This window comes from Bubalus bubalis, chromosome 9 (genome assembly GCF_019923935.1).
Source record: "Bubalus bubalis isolate 160015118507 breed Murrah chromosome 9, NDDB_SH_1, whole genome shotgun sequence".
NCBI classification, from domain to species: domain Eukaryota; kingdom Metazoa; phylum Chordata; class Mammalia; order Artiodactyla; family Bovidae; genus Bubalus; species Bubalus bubalis.
Window position 1 is genome coordinate 76148953 of NC_059165.1, and position 10678 is coordinate 76159630.

A 10678-nucleotide genomic window follows, 5' to 3' on the forward strand; every position below is an offset into this window, starting at 1 on the left:
CAGATGAAGAAGCCCATGTAAGAATTTTACCGCTTGCCTGAGGTTGTTTCCATATAGCAGAGCCAAGACTAGACCTCAGATTTCCAGATGCCTAAGCTAGTGCTGAGTTAGCGCATTATGTGTGTTCCATGCCTTCAAACTGGGAGAAAAGTGTGCTTCACCAGTGCTCACAGGGAGATTTTCTGTAACATAACACCAGTAAGATATACGGTAGAGGAAAAGAATGAGGATGGCTACCCGGAGTCCCCAGACGACTACTGTCCATGGTGATCACACAGAACTACCCATTAACCTTCCCTTAAGGGTTTCCCTCGTGGCTTAGCAGTAAAGAATCTGCCTGCAATGTAGGAGCTGCAGGAGACGCAGGTTCAGTCTCTGGGTCAGGAAGATCCTCTGGATGAGGGCTTGGCAACCCACTTCCATATTCTTGCCTGGAGAAGCCTATAGACAGAGAAGCGTGGAGGGCTACAGTCCACAGTGTTGCAGAGTTGGATAAGACTGAAGCAACTTAGTATGCATGCATGCATGTAGTTGATCAGCTAGGGAGATTTTCCTGAAATATTTTTTCTAATTGTGTTCAGATTCTTCCTAGAATCACTGGGGAGATTGTTCCTCGTCAGGGAACTATCACAAGGTTTCATAAAGGACACCATATAATCTGATTAGGAAAAAAAAAAGAAACTTTTTTCTAAGAAAACACCAGATAGATAAGTTTACTGGTGAGTTATTTTTAAAATTACCTTTTCACAAAAACTCTGCCAAAATAAAAAGAGGGGGAAATTCCCTAACTCATTTAATGAGTCTAGAAAAAGCCTTGATAATAAAAGCAAAAAAGGATTGTACATATAAGAAATGTCAGGCCAGTTTTGTTCATACTTATAGATGACAGGAATCTAAAATAATAATTAACAAATTCCATCAAGGTATAAAAAAGATAATGGATAATGATAAATTCGAGCTTATCACAGAAATGTAGGTTGATTTAATATCAACAAAACTAATTAATACAATTCATTACATGAACAGAGTAAAGGAAAAACAATCATGTTGTCACAAGGTGGGTTCCCCCAAAGCAAACACTGAGACTGAGTTTGGGATATTGAACATTTATTAGAAATCATGGTCTGTAGAAGGAAGAGAGGAAAGCAGGACTGGGCAGAGGGGAAAGTTGAACTATAATACAGACCCAACAAAACCTCCGCCAACCAGCAGGGAGCCCTGTCAGAGTTATCCCACATCAGAGGAAGCCCTCACCTTGCTCAGTTTCTGGAAGCAGGCTGCTCTGGGAAGTCTGTGAGCCTAGGCTGGGATTCTGGAAACAAGCTGACGGGCAGAAGCATTCTGCTTCCTGCATGCCCTTAACCAGACAGCAAGTCCTGCTTGAAGGCAACACTGGCAGCAAGTCTCCACATCTCACACACACATCTCAACAGATGAATAAAGAACCTTTGACATAGTTCAGCATCTCTTTGTCACGAAGAAAATTTAATCAGAGCACATTGAGGGAAACTTCCTTAATATGATTTTTTAAAGAATCTACAAAAAGCTCACAGAAAACATCATACATCATGGCAAAATTGAAAGCAATTCCATTAATATCAAGAAAAATAGAAGGATGCTCATATCACCATGATCATTTTCTTTACCATAATGTGCTGGAGGTCCCAGTAAGCACATTTTGGTAAGGAAAACAGGTAAGGACTGGAAAAGAAAAAACAATCTGTCATTATTTATAGATAATTTCATTTTCCCTGTACAAAACCCAGGAGAATAGGATGAATTATTAGTTTAGCAAAGTAGCTGAACCGAAATCAATATGTACAATTTTATTGTTTTACTTTATACCAAAAAAGATCCATTTAACTAATGTTTCTTAAAACACCATTTATAATAGCAACAAAAATACAAGGTATCTAGAAATAAATGTGATAAAAGGTATGTGAGCACCTTATATGTAAAACAATAAAATTGCATTAAATGAAATTAAAGAAGTTCTAAATCAATAAAAAAAATTATGTTCATAGATATGAAGACTTAAAACCATAAAAGGGTAAATTCTTCTCAAATCGATCTAAGATAAATTAATTCTAATAAAACTCTAGGCTTTTGGGCTTCCCTGGGGGCTGGATGGTAAAGAATCTGGCTGCCCAAGTAGGAGACACGGATTCAATCCCTGATCTGGAAAGATCCTACAGTCTGCAGAGCAACTAAGCCCGTGCACCATGACAGAGCCTGGGAACTGCAACTACTGAGCCTACGTGCCGCAGCTACTAAGACCTGTTCACCATAGAGCCCAGCTCTGCAACCAGAAGCCGCTGCAATGAGAAGCCTGCACACAACTAGAGAAAAGCCCCTGCAGCAACAAAGACCCAGCACAGTCAAAAATAAATAAAATTTGTTTTTTTAATTCAGACTTTTCACAAAGCTTTATAAACTGGTTCTAAAATTTATTAAAAAAAATCACAAAAACAGACTTACAGACATAGAAAAAGAACTTATGGTTATCAAAGGGGAAAAGCTGAGGGAGAGATAAAGTATGAGTTTGGGATTAATAAATTACTATATATAAACTCCTGTATACAAGGTCCTACTGCATAGCACAGGTAACTATATTCAATATCATGTAATAACCTTTAATGGAAGAGAATCTGAAAAAGAATATATATATATATATATATATATAACTGAATAACACTCCTGTACATGTGAAACTAATAAACTATTGTAAATTAACTATAATTTTAAAAGTAGCGAAGACGCTCCTGAAGAAGAATGTAGAAATAGAAGGAAACCCCAACAGATATCAATATGTATTATAGAGAGGAAAATATGATCTTGAGAGTAGAGGATTCCTTTAAAAAGACACACACACAACCATAATTTATAAACAAAAAGATTAATGTAGTCAACTAAATTAAACTGAGCACCTCTGTTTGTGGAAGGATATCATAAAAAAAAAAAAAAGAATAAAAGGACAAACTAAAAACTGAAGAAAATTTGTAACACATAGGAATTACTAAGGATTCATATTCAAAACCTATAAAGAAGTACTCATAAACTAGAAAAATACAAAAAAAAAAGCAAAAAATAGTGAAAGGAACAGTCACTTTACTGCTCCTTTACTGTTTCCTTAGAAGAGGAAGCACAAGCATCTAAAAAGATCAATCTGGATTGCATTATATGCAAATTAGAATCACGAAAAGATACTATTACAACCATCAGGTTGGCAAAAAGTAAAAAAATCAAAAAATGACAAAAGTTAGCAAAGATTTAAAGCAACAGAAATGTATACGTTGCCGGTGCGGGAGTGTAAATTTGTGCAATTGCTTTGGGAAACAATTTGGCTTTGTTGCACGTATGTGGACTATCTATATGCATATCTTACAGTTCACTCCTAGCCAGATACAATGAGAGCATAGTAATTCATAACGACAATTTTTGTAATAGGGAAAAACAGAAACAGTCCTGCTATTCATATCAGTAGTTGGAAGATAATTTGTAGAATCGATAATCAATGATATATTACACAGAAATAGAAAATAATTAAATACACGTAGCCCCATCAACATGGATAAATCTCAAACTACAAAATTCAGCAAAACTGTTAGTCAAGAGAACCACATACAGTACAATTCCTTATATGTAAAATCCAAAACCTGCAACATTAAACAAAATTTTACTTTTCCAAACAAAGCAAAAGAATAACAAACATAAAATTAAGCATATTTGTTTCCTCTAAAAGGCCAGGGAAAGGCAGGTGGGCTTTTAATGGACACAAAAGGACCTTCAAAAGTACTGAAACATTCCATATATTAAACTGAATAGGACTCACATTTGTGTTTTAGTGTTAATTTAATATCTTCCACATACATTGTAGTCTTTCTTTGTACCAATTCAGCATTTAATAAAATTATTGATATGAACTAATAACACTTTACTATCTACATGCAGAGACACTGTGATATTCTCTGATGATGTTATAACTATAATATGTTAACTGTTAATCATATGTAAAAATTATAAATACATAAAAACACATATCTGATGTTAGATGCATAACAATAATGTGTTCCAACACCTGCTATGCTTGGACCATGAGCCAGGAGAGTTTTGATTAGGAAATAGAATTAAATCATTAAAAGCACAGAGACCCAGACATTGGAGAACTGAAGAAATGTGAGCACAAATTACCAGAGAGAAGTGCATTGAGTTCTGGAACAGAGACTGCGTTCTGGAGGGAGAGGAGAGCTGACTCAGATGAAAAGCTCTAGCCACATGGGCAATGTCAAGTTCAGTCAGCATCCAGGTTTGAGGCTTGAAAACTTTCAGGAGTGACCCTGCAGACAGAGGGATCTGGGTAGCCCAGGAATGAAACAGGAAAAGAGGGGAAAAAAAAAAGTAAAAGTAGGCTACACACAGAGGCAGGGAAGAGAAAAGCATAAACTGGAAAGGCCAGAATATTGTACAGAGCAACTGTAGATTAGTTATCAGCTGCACTTTTCTTTTTTTCTGACTCATAGCTATTTTAACTATTAGAGCTTCATTAATTTCTTTTTCTTGCTGCATTTTAAATCAACAATTATTGTGTAGCTACATGAGAAGGAAAAACAGAAAACTATACCAAGGGCATTTCTTGGGCTATATTCTGAAGAAAAGCGAAATCCAGAGGCAGCACACCAGTGACCTTGGCCACCAGATGTGTTTTTGTTGGCCTGTCCCCAAGTGTTGCTGCTGTTGTTGTTAAGCTGAATTACTTACCAAGATTTAAAACCCAGACTTCTGATTCAAGTTGAAATCAGAAGATTCAATAACACAGGGCCTGGAGAGGACATCTTCTGGAACAGAGTAGCCCCTGCCTGCTTTGGGAGTGGCAGCATTCTGCAGTTCACAGAGCCCTCCAACTAAGACCTCACTTCTGTGTGTTATCTGCTGTTCCCCGTCAGTATCTGACTTTGGTGACCTTGTTTGTACCTTTAGGAGGACAACAGAAATAACCACAAGTTTCAAAAACGAATCTTTCAAACTGGGTGCTTGAGGGAGCAGCCTTTCACTCTAAAAATGGAAGAAGTAGGAACAGGCTCTATTGAAATTCCCCAGCTTATCTTATGGTTTTAATTTTATGTGCATACATTTATCATTTCCAGCCCAATGAGAACAATAAAACAAGATTCTGCGATTACATAACAGTTTCATTTTGAGAAGTTCAATGACCCTTTTAAATGTTTCATTTTTCTTGTTATTATTTTTATTGACCTTGCTAACATCTGACCTGAACAGCTGCTCTTTGGGGAGCTGTCTTGAGTGACCACAAGCTTGTGACCAGACACAGGGAAACATGAGGCTACAGTTCAGTGCAGCTGTGGTCAATTTGGAAACAAAAGGCACTGCCAGTCCAGGCTAACAGGCAGTCACAAAGAACAAGAGTTTCTGGGGTTACCTCGAGGGGTATATCAGGGATCTGGGAAGTACTGTGATATGAACCACAGCTGCAAATGAAAGCAGAACTGCAGAAAGAATGCACAGTAACATCTGGGTCTTTCAGGATACACAAACACACCCAGCACCCACTGTCCCTGGAACAAGAGGTAAGCTAGCCCCAAGAGAGGACCAAATTATATAAACCCACCTGACAAAATATAGGGCTTCCCATGTGGCTCAGTGATAAAGAATCTGTCTACAAAGCAAGAGATGTGAGTCCTATCCCTGGGTCAGGAAGATCCCCTGGAGGAGAAAATGGCAACCCAATATTCTTGCCTGGAAAATCCTATGGACAGAGGAGCCTGAAAGGTTCTGAAGGGTTGTAAAGAGTTGGATACAACTTAGTGGTTAAACAACAACAAACAAAATACCAAGGCTGAGAAGTTCAGTTCCGTTCAGTCGCTCAGTCATGTCTGACGCTTTGCTACCCCATGGACTACAGCACGCCAGGCTTCCCTGTCCATCACCAACTCCCAGAGCTTACTCAAACTCATGTCCATTGAGTTGGTGATGCCATCCAACCATCTCCTCCTCTGTCGTCCCCTTCTCCTCCCGCCCTCAATCTTTCCCAGCATCAGGGTCTTTTCCAACAAGTCAATTCTTCGCATCATGTGGCCAAAGTGTTGGAGCTTCAGCTTCAGCTTTAGTTCTTTCAATGAATGTTCAGGACTGATTTATTTTAGGATGGACTGGTTTGATCTCCTTGCAGTCCAAGGGACTATCAAGAGTCTTCTCCAAAACCACAGTGCAAAAGCATCAATCCTTCAGCACTCAGCCTTCTTTATGGTCCAATTGCACATCCATCCACGAATACTGGAAAAACCATAGCTTTGACTATGCATACTTTGCTGGCAAAGTAATGTCTCTGCTTTTCTTATGCTGTCTAGGTTGGTCATAGCTTTTCTTCCCAGGAGCAAGTGTCTTTTCATTTCATGGCTGCAGTCGCCATCTGCAGTGATTTTGAAGCCCAAGAAAATAAAGTCTGTCACTCTTTCCATTTCTTCCCCATCTATTTGCCATGAAGTGATGGGACTGGATGCGATCAGGCCTTGTTGATGATACCTCCCTGTGGACATGGTATATCAATACAAACCACATTTTCGAGGTGAACCATAAACCCAATAAGGTAGTCTTGATTTACTAGTTTCATTTCAATACAAATCTCCCTCTTTGCTAGGAGGTGCCCAATTTTTTACACTGGGGCCCAAACCCACTTTAAGTGGCACTGCTGAGTAATGACATAACATGGAGAACAAGCAGACCACTTTCTCCCATAAACTAAACTTTTCATGGTTCTATATTAAGCATTTATAGAATTTCTAAAAATTTCAATTGTCACTTATTATACCAATACAAGAAAGTATGTGGAACATCTTAGTCTAAAGAAACAACAGGTTCAAAAGTGGTATTCCTTCCTTTCCCTGCTTTCTTTCAGAAGTTAGAAGCAGAATCCAGAGTTAGTTGAAAACACAAACTGGTCAACTCAGCAACAGCATAATTTTATGGTTATTTTCAAGAAGAGAAAGCAATATTAAAAATCAGAAGACTCAATCTATAATCTTAATCCATAATGGAGATCCAGTTCTGCCATTTACTAGCCAAGCAATCTTGGGCAAGTCACTTCACCTCTCTAGACCTGTTTAATCACCCATAAAATGAGAATAAGAAAAACTGAGCTACCAGGTTAACTACCAGGGTTGATGGAGGATTCAGTAAAATGAAGGATGAGAATACATTTCGGTAGGATGTAAAAATGCTTTATTCTTATAGAAGTATATTAGTGAACGATTTTATTTGCTGCCTTGCATTCAAGCCACGTTCACTTCTGTTGCTCATTGGGAAAGCACATAACAGGTACAGAAAAACCCAATCCTATCAATTATTCCAGGGAATGATGTAGTCATAACACAAGTGTAGTGGTTAATTTTACATGCTAACCTCACTGGCCATGCAGTGCCCAGATTAAACATTATTTCTGGGTGTGTCTATGAGAATGATTCCAGGTGAGGATGATTCCTTTCAACTTTGTGGACTCGGTAAAGGAGATGGCGCTCTCCAGTGTGATGGGGCATCATCCAATCCACTGAGGGCCTCAATACAACAAAAGGCAGAAGAAGGAGGAATTTCTTTTTTTCCTGTCTCACTGCTTAAACTGGGACCTCTCATCTGTTCCTGCCCCAGACTGGGATTTACACCATTGGCTCCCCTGGTTCTCAGGCCTTCAAACTCAGACTGAATTATACCACCAGCTTTCATAGGTCTCCCCTTAGCAGAGGGGAGATCATGGGAATTCTCACCCCCGTTAATCACATGAACCAACTCTTTATTTAAAAAATCTCTATCTATCTACATGCACACACATGTGTGTGCGTTTATTATTAGCTGTTTCTCTGGAGAACTCTAATACAATAAGCAACACTCAAACCCTGGGTTGTCTGTTCGGAATAGACAGAAGAAGAGCAGAACTGTGCACCATTCCTTCTGAAGTCACTGGCCTTAGTGGGCATTGTACATCCTCAGTCTCAAAAACTCAGAGCAAGAAAGGCCTCCTCCCATTCCCCATTTCCTACCACACTAAAAGCCAGGACTAACATCCAACTGAATGTTATTCAGTTTCCAAAATGAACTGCCAATTTTACTCCTCTGAATTAGATCTCCCATGTTTTGAAAATTCCACTTTAAGTTTGGATGTGGAACCAATAGCAGTCATATAGCCAGTCTGAAATCTGCATGGAGCATTTCATATGTCCTAAGAACAATTGTGACTCTTTTAAATAAGCCATATAATGCAGTATCTAACTAGATTAGACCCTAGTTAGAATATAGTTGAAAACAAAAACAACTAAAAAGCTATTTCCTGTTCAGATATTTGCTTTCAAAGTATGATATACTCTTAGTCAAGATATTTTAAGTGTTTTGTTTAAAAATACTGACATATGTGAAAACTTTAAATAACCCCTATTCTCGTTTCCATTGCATGCAATAACTTAATTTTAAATATTTTGTGATGCAAAATTCTATATATACAAAAGAATATACATGAAACATATATGCTATGAAGCATAATAATAAAAAGACATACAAACCCATTATTCAATTTAAGAACTAGAATCTGTTTTTACAACAGGAGTGGAGAGGATAAACGAACGATGCAGGGTCTTGCAATGCCTGAAAATCATTATTCCAAACATTGGAATGTAGGGCAAACTGTCAAGTAGGTAGAAATTGTTTCCTCACGCCCACTTTTCCATGGGTACATGAATTTTTAAAATGTAGCCTTAATCAAAGGAATAGCTCCCTATTGGCAGCATACAAACACTAGTGATGCACCCGTTGATAAACTGTCTTAAACAAGCAGTCCTCTTATACATAAGCAACAGCTAACTTCCTCTATTAGGAAAGCAAACAAAAACCCTTGTAGGCAAGACAATTATGAAATTCCATTATCTTCATGTTTATACATGATGATCTGATACCCAAACTAAAAACAGACAACTCATTCAGTCATTGTATCTTAAAATCTTGATTTGTAAACTACTCTTCATAAGAGATAAATTAGCACAGGGCCACAGCCTTTAGTAAGGTACACAAAGATATAATATTGAGGCACAACCCTAACTCTGATTCTCCTCATTGTCTGTCTCTGCCGCTCAGACTTGGGTAGCAAACATACTTCAGTCTTTCAGTGAAATCTTTTGGATCACATGCATTGCTCTGAGTGGCTCTTCTACTCCTAACTTCCACTCCAAACTGTTTCAATAGTTCTGACTTTCATATAAAGGAGACACCACTAAATTCCATTATGGCCTCTCAGCACATAGATCTTAACACAGTAGATGATATAATGGACGAGAAGCAAAATCCAACCTGTGTAACCTTAAGGAAATTTCTCAATCCTCTGCACTTTTCAACATCCTCTTCAGAAACATGAGGGAACAGACAAGATAAATTCTAAAGTCCATTCCAATCCTAAAATTCTGAAACTGCCTTTGATTCTAACATTCAATCTATTTGTTAAAAGAAATGAATGATTCTTTAGTTCTGTCTCTGAAATCTTAGAGGAAAAAACGCTTTTCACCTCTGCTTTCTAATGTATTCTAATTTAATCTTTCTCTTTCCTGAATTCTACGGTGTTTTGTGGATTCTCTTTCGGATTAGAAATGAATCTTCCTCAAACCTGAACCAATGCCTAAAATCAAAAAGGAATACTAGGGTAAAGATTCTACCATCCTGGGGCTTCCCTGGTGGGCCAGTGGTTAAGAATCCACCTTGCAGTGCAAGGGGCACCAGTTCAATCCCTGGTCTGGGAAGATCCCACATGCCGCAGGGCAACTGAGCCTGTATGCCACAACTGAAGCCCACACAGCCTAGAGCCCATGCTCCACCACAAGACAAGCCACTACTACAGTGAGAAGGCCTTGCACCGCAGCTAGAGAGTAGCCCCCACTTGCAGCGACTGGCAAAAGCCTGTGCACAGCAACAAAGACCCAACGCAGTCAAAAGTAAAAATAAATAAAACTTATTTCTTAAAAAAAAAAAAAAGCATCTAGCACCCTTATTATTTTCCTCAGAAGAGAAATTCCCCAAATTCCTCCTGCTCCACTTAACAAACACACAATGAATTAGTGCCTCTTCTGAAGCTTATCAGGCCGGTTAGACTTGTTTTTCACTAAGACCTGTATTAAAAATAACTAACTCTACTCTCAAAACTCTTCCATTTTAATTAATTTTATTCTAAAATAAGAAAAGCTGCTTCTCGCTGAGTCTATTAGAATTGTCAAATCTTTTTCACAATGAATACCATTAAACCTATTTCAAACATAACAAAACAGGCTTTAAACACAATTTACAGAATGGTTTGATTACAAAGAGGTTCTCATCAATTGGGTTGAGGATGCTGCTGTGTGCTCAGTAGCTCAGTAGTGTCTGATTCCTTGTGACCCCAAGAACTGTAGCTGACTAGGCTCCTCTGTCCATGGGATTTTCCAAGCAAGAATACTGGAGTGGGGTTGCCATTTCCTCCTTCAGGGGATCTTCCTGACCCAGGGATCAAGTCCACAGCTCCTGCATCTCCTGCATTGCAGACAGATTCTTGACTGCTGGAAGCCCCTTAGGTTAGAGATAGTTATTCCAGTGAAAGTCAAATGTCCCCTTCCTTCCTTATCATCTTCTTCTCCATCTCAACTAAGAAGTTCAGACA

At 38.4% G+C, this 10678-nt stretch overlaps 1 long non-coding RNA gene across 1 annotated transcript in view; it reads right to left on the reverse strand.

Annotated features, from left to right (window-relative positions):
* The window catches only part of LOC123335099, a 459666-nt gene extending 454776 nt beyond the window's left edge, over positions 1-4890 (reverse strand). Inside the window, exon 1 of the long non-coding RNA XR_006641412.1 lies at positions 4759-4890. This is a non-coding gene — a long non-coding RNA (uncharacterized LOC123335099). The remainder of the gene's footprint in view (positions 1-4758) is intronic.
* Between the last annotated feature and the right edge of the window lie 5788 nt (positions 4891-10678).